Here is a 17,995-nt window from a genome sequence, read left to right on the forward strand (position 1 = left end):
AGATTAACTAATCCCAAAATATCCCCCTACACACACGCACGCGTTTCATCTGGGATATAATGAGACTGTTTGCTTTGACCCCAAAGAAATAAATGCATATTTGACTTCACTTGAGTCTACTTTCTTTCAGTTTAGCTATTAAATTAAAATCAAATCCATTATCCACCCCACTTTAATTACACCCTCTGCTTTCTGAGTTACCTGGAAATCTAATCTCTGTAAGTATTCACAAGTCATGAATTTTCATGGTAGAGCAAAAATTTGGGGGTATAAACTCCCCCTAAACCCACCAGTGATAGGAAAACAAAGCGTAGCCAGAAGTGCTGATTTGGAAGTCAAATAGCTTTTAGAAAATTGCATAGGAAATTAAATCAGAAGTAATGTCAGGATATCAGATGTGTACCCCAAGCTATACTGGAGTCAATTAAAAAAGACCTGCTCCGGGTTCATCGGATCCTTGAAAACTGCCACAGCTGAAGGTGCTGGATCCGTGCATGATGCGTGTCAGAGCACGTTGAATAAAACAGCCTTGTGTGTTGATGGGCTACGAAAGTATCTCCTTTAATAGCTATAAAACAAAGGGAGGGGCGTTTTTCCCTGCTCTGCGTGCAGCCGGGGAAGCCCCGGCCCTGCTGACCCACACCCACTTGGGGGTCACCCCATGGCACGGTCCCGTACACCCGCGACCGCCGCGGACCCGATGGCTCCCTGCGCGTTACCCAGCCCAGGTGTGCGCCAGCCCAGATCAGCTGTTCCCAGGGAGCAGGGGGGTAATTGCCATCGCTTCATGAGTCATTTAATTACCTCGTGTTACGAGGATGATTATATTTGATTCATACAAAAGTGACTCAGATTGCACACAAAATGATTAAGTGATAAAAAGAGGAGATATCTGCCGTAATTAAATCTGTATTGCAAGTTTTTTTTGGGGGGGTTGTTTTTCGTGTTTTTTTCTTTTCTTTTCTTTTTTTTTTTTTTGGATGTTTGATCAATATTCTGCTCTCAGGAGCTGGAGGTGACGTTTCTTCCCACCCACCCTCCCCCTCCTGCCCTTTGTGCCCTCCTCGCTCCGTGGGCATTGCCTTCGCCCCCCCAGCAGGGCTGGGGTTAGGGTCAGGGTTAGGGTTAGGGCTGCAGGGTGCATCTCATGTAGCAGCTGCTGGAGCGGTGAATGTGGGACGTGTGCAGGCAGCAGGCTGCTGCTGGGTTTTCTGCTGTGTACATATTTATCAGAGGCGTACGTACACACTTCAAGAAGAAGAAATGATCAGGCGCAGCTCTGCTGGAGATGCTAAACTTGTGCTACAGCTTGCAGCATTTGAGTCACTCGGAATAATGAGTTAATATTATTTCATTGCATCGCCTTCCAAAATTGAAGAGGGCTTACCGACCGGGCGCCCATGTCAATGGCATTCCTCGTGGGCTGTCAGCAGGACCGAGCTTATGCATGAGCACAAAGGAACGGCGCTGCCGGGGTTGGCAGCAGCTGTGCAAGGTGCCGGCTTTAATTTCATCAGGTCTGGACAATCGTCGGGGTATTCTCATCCGCAGTTTAGCTCAAATTACTGCTGTCTGCCACAGGAGTCGGTGCACAGAGCTGCTCCACGCAGTCCCCAGGCAGCGCCAGCTCCTTGGGGGCAGGCGAGAGCTGGGGGTTTGCAGCTATGGGGAAAAGCTTGGCTGGCCCTGAGGAGAGCTCTCAGACCTGCTCCCCACGACGAATGACACATGAGGGAATACAAAGGAGGGTATATTGCATGCTGAGAAGACAGGAGATGATGTAAGCCAAGGCATTTTAGCCTTTTCAGAGCATAGGCTACATCTTCATGGAGACGTTTTATATTCCATCCCCAGTCCCACTGGCAGAGGCAGCAGCTGCTTCCATGGGCGAGCAGTATTAGGAGAGCACCGATGCAGATCAGCTGCTTGCACAACTTTGGCCCCAGGGAGAGATGTCGACAAGTGGAGGGCAGGAGCGATGCATCCACATCCCACAGACCCTGGAAATCCCCTCTCATTAAGGGCAGGGGATTGCTGCAGATGTTCAGCCTTTACATCCCGCCTCAGCACCAGCAACACACGCACGAGGATGGGCCCAACATGAGGGAGTTGCGCCTCAGAGGTCACTGCGTGAACAAGGAGACGTCTTTGGTGGGATTTTAAAAGAGGTCACATACCTATGGAAATGGAGGAAAACGAAGCAAAAAATTACCCTGTAGATTTATGAAACCTCCCAGTGATTTAGAACCACAAAGCGAGCTGGGTTTGATAGACAGAGAAAGCTGATAGCATTAACCGGCGGTACAAACAACAGGATGGAGTTATCCTGCTTTACTCCCACCAAACATCTACCCTGAAACCTCACATTTATCTTTCTTTTCCCAATCCGTTCAACACGCAGCGATTTCTGGGTCGAGCTGTATCGAGAGACAGTGGCTGTAATGACACCGCCATCGCCGTGCTTACTGCAAACACAATTAATTCCCGTGCCCAAAATCTCTGGGCAGGGCACCAGGTCAGAGGGCTGTGAGTTTTCCCCAGCGAGCACCTACAAAGCCAAGGCAGCAAAGCAGGCTGTCTGCGGGGCCCACGGCTCCGTACAAATTGAGGATCACTAATGGAATATCGCGCAGTTTGTTCATATTAGGAGCAGTCAAAAATCATACATAATGTAACAATGTACATGCAACAGCAGGCTCGCACGAGATAATTTAACCATGAGGAAATGGTCTTTGAAGTGGTCCCTGATGAGATTTTGCTTGTTCCTAAGAGAATCCAGATGTATTCCAGAACCGCGCTTTAAAACCACTTTCTAAAATTACACCCCCTCCCAGTCATTACGGTGCATTATCGTGACACTCCGCAGTTGGAATTTTACGGGGAAAATTACTTCCGAGTTGTGTTTCTGCATTAAATCTCCCCCTCCGGCACCCGAGCCCCGGCTCGGGCGAGGTGGGCGCCCCGCTGCCCAGCGCGCCCCTTCCACCTCCCGGTGTTTTGTGGGTGATTCGTGTGGGGCTCTGCCCCCCGCACTCATTCCCTGTGAAACTCGTTAAAGACCATTAATCTTGACTCCTCCGGGGTTACGGTACGGTAACTGTGGGTAGCAGTTGGCACGGAGAGGCGTAATTCCACCCCAAAATGTCAACTCGTGGTTTGTGCAGCCGCCGAGCGCGGCGAGGGGAGCGCTCCTCTCTCGGCTGCTGCGGGAGCAGGGAAATGAAAAGGAAATGAAGTGTGGGATTAAAAGGGCTCCCCGCTTCTGCTCTTTGCTGGGTATTTCCCCGTGAAGCCACCGAGCAGACAGCTCAGGAGGCTTGAAGGCAAGGCCCTTCGGAAGGAAAGTCACGGGCAGCAATACCCGTGGGTTGCTTCCCATCCCTGGTGCGGGCTGGGGAAGCCGTGAGCTAGAAAATTGATTCCTTCTCAGAGGCACAAACAGACCCAGAGAGGGGTTTTATTTCCCCGTAAAATTATCATATTCAAAGTGAACATTATTTAAACCCCTTTGAATGGAGCTGCACTCTGCAACGTCTCATTACGGTGCAAAATCATCTTAATGGCCGTGCTCTGCCCAAACCCACTGCTTTATGGCCTGCTTTCATTACTGTCAGAGGCTCGCTGGCTGCGAGGGACGTGTGTCTGTCACAGCAGCCTTGCGAGCAGGCGAGAGGAAAGGAGAACATCGCACAGCAATAATTGTCAGCGCTCCTGCCTGCTAAATCCCCCGAGTTGTGAGGGTTCAGCTCCAACACGTGGGATTTTGCATTTTCATGGAGTGCTTTTTAGCACGGGAGGTCTTCAGAGAGTTTCATACATTAAACATAGGTGCCGTGTTAAATCTATTTGCCTTGGCTGTTTCCTTCCCTTACGGTACCTGTCAGGACTGGAAAATAATCTGCGATGTGGTCACTTCTCTCCGCAGCGCGTTATGAGGCGTGTGAGCAGCACTTATCACCTGCTAACACACCTGCAGAACCGGCACCTCCGCGCCTGTGGAACTAAGCACGTTTTGCACAAGTGAATAACTAACACGGGCTCCTGCAGCTTCTCTCATGCTTAGCCAGGAAAGCTGTTCCAATTTTTTTTTTTTTCCCCTTTATTCCCTGAAACGGTCTTCCAAGAAAATTAAATAACTTTGGGGTTTGGAGAAATACTGTCCGCAAATGTTTGCGTTTTCAGCAAGAACTCCAAGTGCACTGACCAAACAATGCAAACCACTAATATTTAAGAGACTGGAAAGAAATGTTTTGACACAACGCAAGCTTTTATGCGAAAAGCACACACTTTGCAAAGCAGCGTTTGACCAAAAGTCATTTTTTTCTTATTAAAAATGATCCCAGTGGGAAATACTTGGCAGTGGAGGCAGGGGCTCTGGCAGAAGGGCAGGGACCTCGGGGGCTCTGTAAGGGCCCTTGGCGAGAGGTCTCTGCACAGAGGGAGGGCTGGGCACGCGCTGCTGCCTTGCTTCATCACAGAATATTTTGCTGGGCCCCTCCTTTCCCTGAGCTCAGCGCCCAGCAGGCCAGAGGACAAATCCGGGCTCCCCCTGGTGTGACCCATGGACTTGCTGAGGATCCAAGGGCTCCACACCGCACGGCCTCCTTCGAGTTTCTGTTTGCAGTCCTCCAGCTCAGCCGGCAGCAGTTAGATGGCTTTTCTTCCATTCTGAGCATAGGGACTGGTGAAGAAAAATATGGTTATATGTGACAAAGATTATCGTGCCAATGGGAAACAAAGCCAATGGGAAACAAAGCTTTCTTGGGACAACCAAAAAAAAAAAAAACATGTTCTTCAAGAGTTGCCGCAGCTATCTGATCTGTTCCTTGCCAGGCCTGCAGACGACAAGAGAAGTGGGGGGGCTGATGGATAGCAGGGAGGTGTGAAGGGGCATTAGTTTTACTCTCGTACTTTGTAAAATTGTTACAGGAAAAATTACATCCTGCTTCTGGAGGGAGGAATACGAGGTGCTGGTACACTGAAAAGGCTCATTGTGCACTTCAGGAACAATGCAAATTACGTTTTTATAGCAAAAGACTGAAGCTCAGTAGATTAATCTTCTCATCACGGACAATGTCAGCAGGTGTCTTGGCCATAATCTCCGAGTACTTACACGGCACTCTGATATCTTACAGAGAGCAGGCAAAGTTACCAGCAGTCACCATAACGGGATGTCCACGTTTAGCCTGGTACGGCTTAAATTAAACCGATTCCTTTCCAACCTCAAGTGCTCTTAATAAAGTGAGGGATTTACCCGGGCCTGTGGTGCCTTCTCCATCACTGAAGAACACGTCAATACAGATTTTCTTACCCAAATGCGAATGCCTTTTGTGGCAAACCCCAGGCAGAGGCATGTCCGGGGATGGCCCTGGGAGAGCATCCCTCTGCCCGAGGGGTCCTGGCTTTGTCCTCATAACCAAATCCTGTGGAATGTAACACGCCTGTATTTACAAGGAACAGGGGAAATATTTAAGGTATTAGAGGCGATGGTACTCTCCGCAAGCAGCTCTGCATCGCGTTGCACTCATTGCTCCAAAGCAGCCCTAGCAGAGAGGTTTCGGAGCCCCACGGGGGATGCCCCATCCCCTGCCCCATACCCACCGCGCGCCCCATCCCACGGTGCCCCCCCTGCCTCGCATCCCAGCCGCAGGTGGGGGTGGAAAGAAGCAGTTCCGCTCCCACCACGGCCTTGCAGGCGAATTTTAAAATGCCTTTTTTTTTTGCCCCAGCCTGCAATTAGTGTGATTAATGGGAGGGGGGGGGGGGGAAGCTGGGCAGGGAGAGGAGAGGAGCCCTGCTCCCCCGAAAGGCGGCTGTCCTGCCAGCAGCAGATTGATGAGGCTGCGGCGTGCCTGCAAGAGGAGCCACCGGGCCGGGCTGAAATCCCATCTCAACCCCACGCTTAATATTTGTAGCTGGGTTAGAGCACCAGGAGGCTCGATCACACACGGGTTTTGAATTACTTGAGCGTTTTCCCCACTCTGTCCTCTTCACCTCAATCAGCAGCAGCAGTGCCTCCATATGGAAACATCCCAGCTCGTCACCCAGCCAGAGCTGCAGACAGAAAGCAATTTGCCAGTCAACATATGCATTAACGAGAAAATCCCCCCGGGCAAAATTCCTACATGAGACTCAATGAGCTGCAGATACCATAACAGAGTCCTCAAGCTCTCCAACGACTGCGTTTTAATAACTTTAATAACCCCAATGCTATGAGCTAAGGTTAAAGATTAGTTTTGCAGTTTTTATTGTACTTATTTGGGTGCCAGAGTGTTTTGCATAGCTTGCGAGCGGCTTCAGTGCTTTTCCTTGCCGGTATGCCAGCCCTGTGCTCACAGGTCAAGGCTCATCTCGGTTGCTTCAGCTTAACAATTTTTCATTTTCCTAACTGCTTCAGTTTTCGAAATGGCCCTAAATTGCTAACTGTAAAAGAAAGAAACATTTTTTTTAGTGGGTATTTAAAGTCCGCCAGGAGGGAGGACCCCCCGACAAGGACGGTGCAGGCAAGAGCAGCACGCACTTGCAGGCAGGGACAGAGGGCTCACCAGCCACCTCAGTCCCTTTGTGGCTTCCACCAGTCTAGTGGATTTCTCCAAAAGCCGTACAAAGGATGAAAACAAGAAGGCAGGCAGTCTCCCATCCCCTGGCAGACTCCAAAGAGATCTCCTGGGATGCCCTGATCCCCTATCTGCAGGACCTGCGAAGGCTGCAGCACGCGGTCCTTAGGCAGGAAGGGGCAAAGCAGAAGCGGAGCTGTAAATTATCTCTTTTCTAACACGAGCATGTTGAGTCACAAGTTAATTAACGTATCTACATGAGAAAACTCCACAGTGAGTCTCCAAAACTCTCCATCAGCGGCCCACAGGGTGGAGGAGGGACACACAGGGAGGGCAGCCTGGAGAGGGAAGCGCTGAGGAGCAGGGTCTGGGGCGAGCGGCCCCCCACTTGTGAGAAAGAGTTACATGGAGCACGATCAGAGACGTCAGTGCTTATGAATAAACAGAAAAATAAAACCCCCAGAACTCTACAACCAACATTTTGCCAGAAAAGGCAGAACAGCTGAGAGCGAGTAGTCTGATCCACGGTTTTTCTCACTTTCTTCATTGATTTTAAATACCAAGACTTATATGAAGACAAGCTCTAAAAGAAAAAAAAAATAAAGAAGGAAGAAAAAAGAGATTAACTCTTTCTTTTCTACATGAACAAAGAAGCACAGATTTTTCTAGAGCTGTCTCCCCTTCATCTGACAGGACCAGACCAGTACCGATAGACCCCAGTGACATGGGTGGCTGCAGCTGAGAGCTGTGCCACCCTAGGTCGGATCAGGGTCCCTCGCCCAACACAGGGACATGCCTCTGAATAGGGTGACTCAGGAAAAACCACAAATCACCAGGCAGCTCTGCTTTCCTTCAGAGGGGGGCTCAGAGGGCAATGGAAAGCTTTTCCTCCCATCCCAGATATCAGTACCAGGTGGTCTTCCCGAGAGCTGTGCTTAGCCTCTGGATGCCACAGAAATGAGTAATCTCTGAAAAAGTGATTTATTCACAAGCGAACCTAGGACAGACTCTGGGGTGTGATGTACCCCTGTTTGGTTTGGGGACTGAGTGCAGAACCTGCTCCTCATCCGCTCACCGCTCTCCTTTCCTTTTTCCTATTTCTTCTGTACTCGTCACCAGAGTCGCAGCAGTTGGATCAGTAACATCCTGATTTATTGGGGTTTGTTCCACTCTGCACCTCCTGGTTCTGGAAGTGCCATTCCTGAAGGATTTGCCACCTTTTGCAGGAGCAGAGCGGTGTGAGATGTGCCGCCCATTAGTGGACACACCTAGCAGTCCTGACGAGGACAGGGGGACCAGAGTGCCACCCTGCTGGCACCGAGTGACAGCGGTCACGGGTATGGGACATGCCTCAGAAGTGCCAAGTCGGCTGGGTGAAGATCACTGATGTGAAAATTGGATTTCCCTCGCCCAGTCGATGCTGTGAGATGAGATTCACTGGCAACTTGTCAAGGCATTTCTCTTCCCTGCCTTGACCCCAACACGCACGGCCTGGCCCCATGCTGCTCGGACAGCAGGATCAGCATGAAGACAAGACCCAAATATCCCCAGACAATAGGAAGAAGCCAGCTTTCATCTCCCCCACAAGCGCAGGCTGGCCCATAAGTCCCCAAGCTGTTTTCATGCAAATTCTCTTTGAGTGACTTATTGTATTTGAAAATATTTTTAAAAAATTTTAAACTCATTTTGGTGGCAATGCTCTGACCGAGGCCACGGTCACAGGAGTCACTTTTGCCTTCAAAGCGAGAAGTGATGAAAACTGAGGCTTTCTGAGTTCCTAGTTCTGTGTCCCTAGACTTGATGGGAGTGAGCAGTGAGGACCCGCTCTCGCCAAAACACGCACTCCTGGGTGCTCTGGCTTTCATCTGGGCTTTCACTTTTTCCCACCAACAAAAGCATGATGAGAAAGAGAGAAAGGCAGGAAAGAACAATTCCTGTTCAGTATCTGTTTCCATAGAAACACAGAAATTAAGAGAAAGAAAAGACTTTTAACATCATCCTGTCCGTACACCTGCCAGCACAGCAGTGAGCAGCAGCCCCGGAGTTTCCTTCAGCACCTCTTTTCCATAAAGGTTTATATTTAGCCAGCTCTCCAAAGCCCACAAGACCACTGCTCTGCTTTCTCTCATACGCAAAGAAGTTATTTATTTCTGCCAGTTAAATCACTGTGGAGTTTGGATCCGCATGCAAGGAGCGCCAAATCAAAAGCTTCCCATGGCCTGTGTACCTCCTTTCCTCGTGCTGTGATTACTTCTTGGCATTTTGTCACCAGGACGTCTCGTTCAGAAGTCTTTAAACTTAAAAAGGGAGACTCTTCTAGAAGTTAAGGAGGGCTGCGTACAGCCCGCATTAATTTCTCCTCCCCGTTTGCATAGTGTAGGGTGATGGCCGGTAAGACACCAACAGGTCCTTGGGACAAAACCCCACAGGGCCACGAAAGGGCAGGCAGCAACCGAGGGGCTGGCTGCCTGACCCCAAGGCTGGAGGCCCCTTTGGCCCAGAGCTGGCACGGCCGACCCCAGACGTGGATCTTTTCCAGCAAAGCTCCTCCAGTGCCCCATAAATCGGAATTAACTCATTCCCTGTCCCATCCCCTGCGGACCGTGGCCCTGGCCCCGTCCCTGTCCATGACCGGTCTCACGCTGACCGTGGCCCAACCAAGAAGGGGAAGACGATGTGATCTCACATCCATCGCCATCTTCCGCTCTTTCACAGTGAAAGACAGGGACTTAAGAGGATTAAGTACGTGCACAAATCGCTGCAGATTAATCCCTCGGTAACTTTACAACAATCGCAAGGCAGACTTGAGGCCTACCCCACCTAGAGGCCTGCACTGCCATGATTTAACCGGGGAGGACACGCTTCATGCAACCCTTCCTCAAGGACGCTCCTCCGGCTAGCAGAAAGCAGCGACGGGCACGAGGCACCCTCACACGCTGCTCTTGCCTTAGGAGCTTACATATATATTTAACTGACAAAAAGCATAAAAATCATTCAGCAAGCAACGTGAACATGGGATTTGTTTGGACAGGGTTAGCAGGTTTGCAGGATCCAGATGGAGCACACAGCTCCCCCAAGAATGTGAATATCTTCTTTTTTCTTTTTTTCTTTTTTTTTTTTGGAGCAAATTAATACGGGCCATGAGCCAAGCTGTGTCAACAGGAATACTCACATAAGGGAAGCAATCACATTGCAGCCTTTGTCCTAATTTACCATCACGGTATTTCCCATTGCTGCTGGTTCTAGAGCTAGAGTAAAGTGAAAAAGGAGCTCGCCAGGTGGCTACCTGACACCACGGACCAGGGATCCCCGCGGTTATGACAAGACATATTCTCCACTGGTGGCTGGGAAGGAGGAATTTCATATTTTCTCCTTTGCCTCTTCTGCGAACGCTTGGAAATGAAAACATATGCACCAAGAAATCCCCAAAGCATTAATGAAAACTGGATGCTACTTCTTGTTGCTTTCTAAATGTGATATGTAACAGGAACACTGAAAAATGTGCAAAGGAATGTTCTTCCCCCCTCCGCTACACGGCAACAAGCTTTCCTCGAGTAGTTTGCAACATCGGCTCTGTTCCATAAAAACACAATAAAAGTCACAGTGAGAAGCACTAGAAGATTTTCAGAGTAAAATAAGATCAAAGTATAAAAGTGAGAGCATTGAGGGTAAGCTCTTAAGTCTCTTCTTCCTAATCTGCCCAATGATCTTCTCCACGGCTCTGTTTTATAGCCTCTCAGAAGGGTTTTGGCTTTAATAGATATCTGAATTACTGCAGAAAGGAAATGTTTTAAACATTTAAGCACCCCAACTCTTTCAAGAGAGGTTTCTTAACCTTTAATTCCCATTCCTTCGCCCGCAGGCCATGCAATATGCATGGCAAAAGGTCAGTAATGTGGACAAAGGCAACAGGCTGAGCCTAACCCACATTTCTTTGATCCGAGCTACCTGTGCACAAAACACATCCCTGACTTCTATTACTGATAAGGGCTGGTGTGCTCAGCTCCAAACCCTGGCAATATTTAAGCACCTCGCCATGGGTGCCCAGCCGGCTGAGGGCACACCTGGCTGGGCTGTAGGAGCAGAGCAGCACCGTGGGTAGGCTGCGGGGCTGGCTCCTCTCCCCAGCAGCTCACAGCTCACAAAATGGGTCCTCAGGTGCCGTGAGATGGTTCTGTCCCTCCACCTGCACTCTGGGGTCTTTGCGGGTGTGATCAGTTTGTTCCTCATCAGCTCTGCCCTGAGGTCTCCAGCCCCGGCGCTGCTGCCAGGCTCATTAGGGGCAGGAGCTGCTACCAACATAGTGACAGCTACGGGGTCTCTGCTAGGACGTCTGCCATGGCACCCTGTCACTGCCGTGCACTGACACGTTTCATCTGCGGGTTTGGATGTTTCCTGTCATGCATTTCGAAAGTAAACATCGCAGCAAAATCAGTTCCAGACCCTTAAGGCTGGGCAGCTTGATAGAAATGCTTAGCACTTCCACGATAAATATTGACGAGGTGCTCCAGGGAACAGAGCTTTCGTTTCCTCTGCCCTCTCGCTCAGGGGATGACAGCGCCGGTCATGCAGTGCTGCCCTGCACAAGCCATGGACACCTTCTGTACATCATCGGGAAAGCCAGAGGGACAGGCAAGCCTGAAACGGGGCTGCCAGGCAGTAATGTGGCACAACGAGGGGTGCACACACTGCAGCCACTCAGTCTCCCTGACCTTTCAAACTAAATTCACTTCATCCGTTCCATAATGTCACCCACCAGTGTCCTCCCTACAAGGAATTTTGTTTTCTCAAGTCCCTTCACTGCTGAAAGACCCCAGAGGAACAGCGTGGCTGTGGGAACCCTGTGCAACTGGTGGCGTAGAGGGGCAGGGTGGCAAAACCACCCGGCTCCCTGCACTTTGCCATGAAGCCTCTTCCTGGTGAAAAAGTGAACTTAGCAGAAAGGAATAAAGCTAAAAATCCCTTCCCAAAAAGGGAGATTCAGCCTGTCTGTTGGTTACCCAGTATGCCATCACCAAGCTGAATATTTCGCCCCAAAGAAATTCTCCCTTCCCCTTTCTCCCAAGCTCTCCGTTGCGGTGTAGGTTGATCAGGGCAGGCTGAGGGTAGCTGTGCTGGGTTTGCTCCCCGGGGACGCTGCAGATTCCTTTCAGCATCACGAAGTGATGATCTCACCATGACCTAACGGGAGCTCTTTGTCCGTCTAGGGAGAAGCTTTTCATGAGCTCACAGCTCCGGGAGTTTATCACCATAGTTGGTGATGAGCAACTTTGGAACCATTGTAGGAAGATGAATAAAGATGCGAGTCTGAATATTCAAATACACAAAGATATGCTTGATGATGCGTTTTCTTAGACACCCCAGTCACTGATTTATACTCTCTGTCAAGAGGAAGCTAAAGATAGTGTTTAGGAGACAGAATAAAATGTTGGATCTGCACTATGGATCTTAAAAAAAAAAACACTATACATTTGAGAAAACTGTACGCATGTTGCTGTTCCTCGGGGTCTCACATCAGCAGGCTTTGTACAAATGGTCAGTCAGCTCCAGCTAAACAATATTTCAGCCCCAGCTTCTACACCTCCCCCGGGTGAAGCTGGAGCTGTCTGTGTTGTTCATCAACAGTGGCCTTGGCGTCCTTGTGAAGTGATGCCACTAAAGGCTCAGCAGGGAGCCAGCAAACACGCACCAGGGATGATGGCTCCCAAGGCGACTCTGCAGTTTTGTCCCCACTAGATCCATTTCTTCCGATCAGTATTTGTCCAGGAGGAAAACAAAATCAACTGACCACCTACACCATTATTTTTTTTCAGTAGTTTTAAAGACGCTGACAAATAAAACTGCAAAAAGATCTGTAATAAGTAAGAGCTAAGCTCTTCTGTGCAAGTTTAACTTTGAAATGCAGCATGTGAATCCATAGCATTTTATGGTTTTCATCATATGAGCAGAGCATTTTCAGCTACCTTTAGTCTTCCTTTGATCATCTTACGTGTCTCATCTGTTCATATCTTAACTTTTGAAGAAGATGTCTGATGTTTTCTTCTGAAGTTCATGTAGGAGAATGAAGAGCCTTTATTTTAGGTTACCTTTAAACAGGAGGAGGGTTGACACATGCAAAATGTAGTTTTCTGGCATTTGTTTTAGTCATTTCAGCTAGAGAAAAGGAATCTGTCAGTGACAAAGTGGTAAGTTATTTGTTATTCCTAAACAGGTAAAAGAGGATATTAAACCCACCAGCACCGTGATATGGAAATTAAACTATTTCTTATTCTTTTTTTTTTTTTCTAAAGCATAAATAGATGTCGTGTCATGGAGCTAGGCCAAAAATACATTAGCAAACTAGCAAAGTAGGAGCAAGAGGTTGGTGACAGAAATATGTAACAGCACCGCAGCAGGTTTGTCAGCAGAAGCATTTTGCTCTAAACAATAAAGATGCTCTCCAAGTTAATAGGTTTAGCTCTAGATGCATTACAAGGCAAAATGTAATAGCTGGAATGATTATTACTTCATTTTATTGTCTCTACCCAAGGCTACTCTACAGAAACGATTTTACCCCCTCAGTACCAGCCTGCCTTTGGGAGAGCCTGGATGGAGACTTCACACTGGGTGACTCACGATAGGAAATATCTGGGGAAATGCTAATATATGGCATATCTTATTTTTCGTTCTCATTTTCACTGAAGTCTTCGGAAGGTCTTCTGTTGATTTCAATAGGCTCTGAAAGCGGGTAACAAAACCATTGCAAGCAGGTTTCAGGGACGGATCCCTGGAATTCCAGGCACTACTCACCTCGCTAGGGGTTTGCTTGGAAAGCCCAGGATGAGCAGCCAGGCTTTTACGCATTCCTGCTATCGCATGGCAGCAGCATGCTTCACTGTGACTGATTTCCTCAAGCTTCCAGCCAGGAGGTTTGGTTAAGCTCAGTAAGTTTTATAGAAAGGGCCTCCAACTGTCCTGTCAGAAGAGATACTTTATCACAGCATCCATCACACACCCCATCCCCTCCAAGTGGGAAGTTTGGCGGTATCAGTTTTGCATGCTGCCAGATGCTGGGCTCTTTCATTCGCTGCCAGACAGGAACGGAGTCAAATAACTCACAGGCAACGCACGATGCCATAAGCCTTTTTGCGAGAGATACTTCATAACCACGAGGGTTAAAAAGTATGACCCCGTATATTTAAACAACGATAAATGAGGAATCCCATGGAGTAAGTGGTCCATTAGGGATGGCGCTACGTTTAAGCATGAATTTTGCCTTCGTGGATTTTCTAAGAGAACACTTTCCAGATGGAAAAATAAAGATCTACCAAAATAGAAATGCCCTATAAAAACACCGGTTTTGATATAGTTCTGATGGGAACCTGTCTCCCTACCTGCCACCCAGGACATCTGGCATGCAGGCCCTGAGCCAAGCGCCTGGAAGACCACATTTCAAGGCAGATGCATGGCTGAGGACCACTGCAGCCATGGACCTGGAGCACTTCCAGCCTGCCAAGCCTGCTCTATTTCCCACCAGGAGACCCCCCAGGAGAGCTCCACCACCTCCTTCTCCTTGCAGATCTCCCTGTCCAAGACCTGGACAGCTGAACCTCAGGCAAGCAGAACAGCAGCGCTCTGGTGTAGTCCTGATTCGAAACTTCATTTTCAAGTTCATTGTGGAACAAATTCAGGTTACACGAAGGCTACTGCAGGCTATTTCTGGCACCCAAACTCGGTGGTAGCCTGAGCACTGAAGATTTGATATCTGCATTCCCTATTTGCCCTCATAGAGAGGCAGATGCAGAGGAGAAGCACTTCCCAGTCGTAAGTGTAAATGTAAATGCAAATGTAAATGCAAATGTAAATGTAAATGTGAATGTAAATGTAAATACCTCCTGAAACACCCAACCTGCAGGCATCCCCTGGGCCAGCTTTCCAGGCAGCCCAGCTGTGCTGGATTCCATGTCCCAGTGATGGATGTGATAGCCAGGGGAAAGGAGACAGGAATGCCTCGCTCCCCCCGTGCGAGTGGGGAGGGCTGAAGCCAGGGGCAGCTTCATCACATCTTCAGGAACCTCATGCTGACACCCCAGGAAAAACGTCTGTTTAACCCACACCAAGCAAGTTATAAGTCTTTCAAAGCTCAGCTTCTCCCCTCTTCAACTGAGCACTGAAAGTAAAAACAAGAAACGGAGATGAATTCATGCCCACCCTACAGCCCCAGATGCAGATAACCACGCATCAGGTTTCCTGTGCGAAGGTTGCCACATCTGGGAGCAGCACATCCCAGTTTCACATGGTTGATAAATTTCTCTCTTTGGAGAGAATAGAAGCTGGTAGCTTACAGACACAGGGGAAGGTTTGCTGGGCCATACAGATTTCCAGTAAAGCTCCCTAAGCTCCAGCTGAGTTAGACCCAAGTCATTTATTAGGGAAACGCTCACTTCCTCCGTCTGTTCTCTTTGGAGGTGCATTCAGACGGGCAGGAGAGCTGAATGAGCAATGCCCAGAGATAAAGGAGGAAATCCTTTCAGGTTCACGCAAATAAATCCTGGAGGTGTCTTTCCAAAAAGAAAACAATCCATGCAAAGACTTATCTCATGCATTTGCACCACTTACTTAAAAGTCTGTTTTCCCAGTGGTAATGAACAAATCTCCCAGCCTAGTATCTGGAAATGCCAGAAGAAAAGAGATTGTTCGTATAAACACACATATTTCCAGGGGAAGTTTACTCTTCCTATAGCCAGAGGATGTTTACTTTTCTAGAAAAAGAGTATGTTAAAACCTTTCTTCCCGTCTACTTCATCACAATTTCACTGGCACTTAGGAACAGACACTCCTCATTCCAAACACAAGGCTTAGCAGGGCAAGTGAAGGGCGAGCCACAGTTGTATATTCAAGAAAAAATAAATACAGGGAATTAAACGAATAAACAAAGCGGCTGAAATCAGAGCTTAAAGATTAGAAGCTCTCCACGGGGGCGGTGACACACGCAGGCGATGCGAAGGGATGGCTGAAGTCTGTCACCTCGAAAAGCAGGAGCAGGGGGCTCAGTTCAGCACGTCAGACCCACGGCACTCCTCGGTGTCACGGGGCCACCGGGGGGGCCCTCCTCCTGCCCTCTCCCCTCGCTTTTGACGCACGCTGGAGCCACGGGGAATGGCGAGGGAATGAACGAGGCTGGGCTGGCTGCTGGTGTGCTCAGTTACCGATTCGCTGTGAGCAGGCTTCAGAGATCAAAAATCAACGTCGGTGATCTGAACTGCGGTTTAACAAAGTCCTAATGAAGTTTAATGGATGCCATTAGGTAAATTGCAAGTGCCAGCACCATCCGTCATTGCACAGAAATGGAGATACTTTAAAACGTGTTTTGAAGTTTCTTACAAGTACAATAGGAATAAAGGATATCTCATTATTTTTATGACCACTTAACAAGCTTCTGCAGTATTAAGATAAGCACCTACAAATGAAACACCACCACCCTCATGATCAGGTACAACTCCACCGTCTTCAGATGAATTACACCCAATTAACCGCAAGGTAAGTCGGGCCATATAAGCAGCAAAGACCTACATTACAGAGAAAACCCTGGCTTTAGGAAAACAAGCAAAGGCTGCAACTTCAATGCTTATGGAAAAAATCCAAAAGCCTCTATTTAGACAGGCTTAAAAATATTTTACCTCTCAGCTAATGAATAAAAATGAAAACAAAGAGGTTTTCATTACGGTCTTGTTCATCCAAAAACTGAAGAGAACACAAGAATGTCCTCGCAGCTGGGCTTTATATAGCAACATACACACTTCGGATAGAGTAAGACGTCCTCAGCAGACAGGCAAGCTGTGCTGAGCAAGACAGAAATCCAGGACCACCACTCATTACCCAAGTAAGCAGGTGATGGCAGGGGTACCACGGCACTGAGCAGATACTGAAGACACCACATTTAATCGTAGGTGCCCAGGAGCATTTGATGTTTGTGGGAGAAGACTCTGTTGATCTTCACAAAAACAGAAGCACCTGATGACAGGGAAAGACATATTTCCACTCTGGATGTCTGGAGGTCTTCAGTCCAACCCCAGGGCCTCGTCCCACTGCGTTCTGAAAATCTCCAAACATGATGTTTCCACTGCTTCTCTGGGCCCCTGGAAGAGCAGAGTGGGGAAGGGCTAAAGATTCACCTTTGCTTGTCTTAGGCACCGAAACTGCTTTTGAGAGGCATCTCTGACTCCTCTGCTTGCAGACCAAGGAATCCAGCAAGTCTGGAGATGCTGAAGGAGAACAGCAACTGGGGCTTGGAGCTGGGTTTCGGGGCAGAGGGGAGCGGTGGCTGGGAAGGCTCCCCTCCACGTCCCTCCTGCTCTGGTGCTGCTGCAGCTGCTCAGACTCCTTCCTGCGCCGCATCCTGTTCGAGCCGCTGGGAGGAAGCCACTGACACCAGACAGGCGCCTGGTAAGGAAAAAGAGCATCCAGCAACTCAGCGGGGACAGCCAGGTTGTGCACTGCGGGTTTCAACGTTAAAATCACTACAGGTTCCTGGACAGAGACCGAGTTTCTTCTGTCTTCACGGAAAGTATAATTTCAGTTAACTGAACCTACACGTATTTTCCAGGAAAGATTTTTAAATGAGGAATTACACACCATCCCGTGTGTATTCCTTTCTCTCTCCCAAACTGAGAAAAGTGATCTCCGAGGGAAGAATTTAATCAAAGCCAGCTGCTAATTACTTTCCCGACACCAGGGGAGAAGAATGTTGGCATCAGAAAGATCTGGAAGATTTTAATGATTAATATTTGATAAATCTGTAATTGGATCATTTGATTTTGCAGTCTCCTTTGAATAGAGGTAGAAACTTTATTGAAATTAATGTTTATGAATTCAGGCCACAAACTTCAGGGGTTGATAACTCATTGATTGATTTGAGTATCTTGAAGTGCTAACCCTGGAGAGAGGATAAATTGGGATTGCTTGAGGACAAGTCAATACAGACTGAATGTAATCCAGAGTGCTTTCCTATTAGAGGAAATAAATTGCATTCTGCAAAGAGTTAAAGTTGCATTTCTCTAGCCTTTTTTTTACTGAAGTTGAGATTCAACATGAATATTTAATTTAAAAGCAAATGAGAACTAAGCGTGCTAGCATTAAATTAATAAAATAGTTGAGTAGCAAGCACTAGTGAGCAAATGTTCTCATGAAAAAATCCAAAAATGAAAATTGTGACATTGCATTTATCTAGCGTATCATATTGTTTAGAACTGAATACACGAATTTTGTCTTGCTCCTAATAAAATTAGCAGAAATTTATTAAAGTAAGAACATTGTAGGGCTGAATATTATTACTATCAACATCGAAAATAATTTTGTTACTTTTATTATCTATGTATTCCAACCTTTAGAATTGGTTTACACCAACAACCCAGCAGCAAAGCAAAATCAAAATTGCCCAGAAATATGTTTTATAATGA

The 17,995-nt window shown here is 48.0% G+C and overlaps 1 long non-coding RNA gene across 1 annotated transcript; it reads right to left on the reverse strand.

Annotated features, from left to right (window-relative positions):
- Window positions 1-2,072: 2,072 nt before the first annotated feature.
- On the reverse strand, window positions 2,073-6,080 carry LOC310901793. Its single transcript, XR_014586164.1, has 3 exons — window positions 5,602-6,080; window positions 5,312-5,441; window positions 2,073-4,681 (listed from the first exon to the last, which is right to left on the reverse strand). It is a non-coding gene; the product is annotated as an uncharacterized lncRNA (long non-coding RNA).
- Between the last annotated feature and the right edge of the window lie 11,915 nt (window positions 6,081-17,995).

Source organism: Anser anser, assembly GCF_964211835.1.
Source record: "Anser anser genome assembly, chromosome: 6".
NCBI lineage: Eukaryota > Metazoa > Chordata > Aves > Anseriformes > Anatidae > Anser > Anser anser.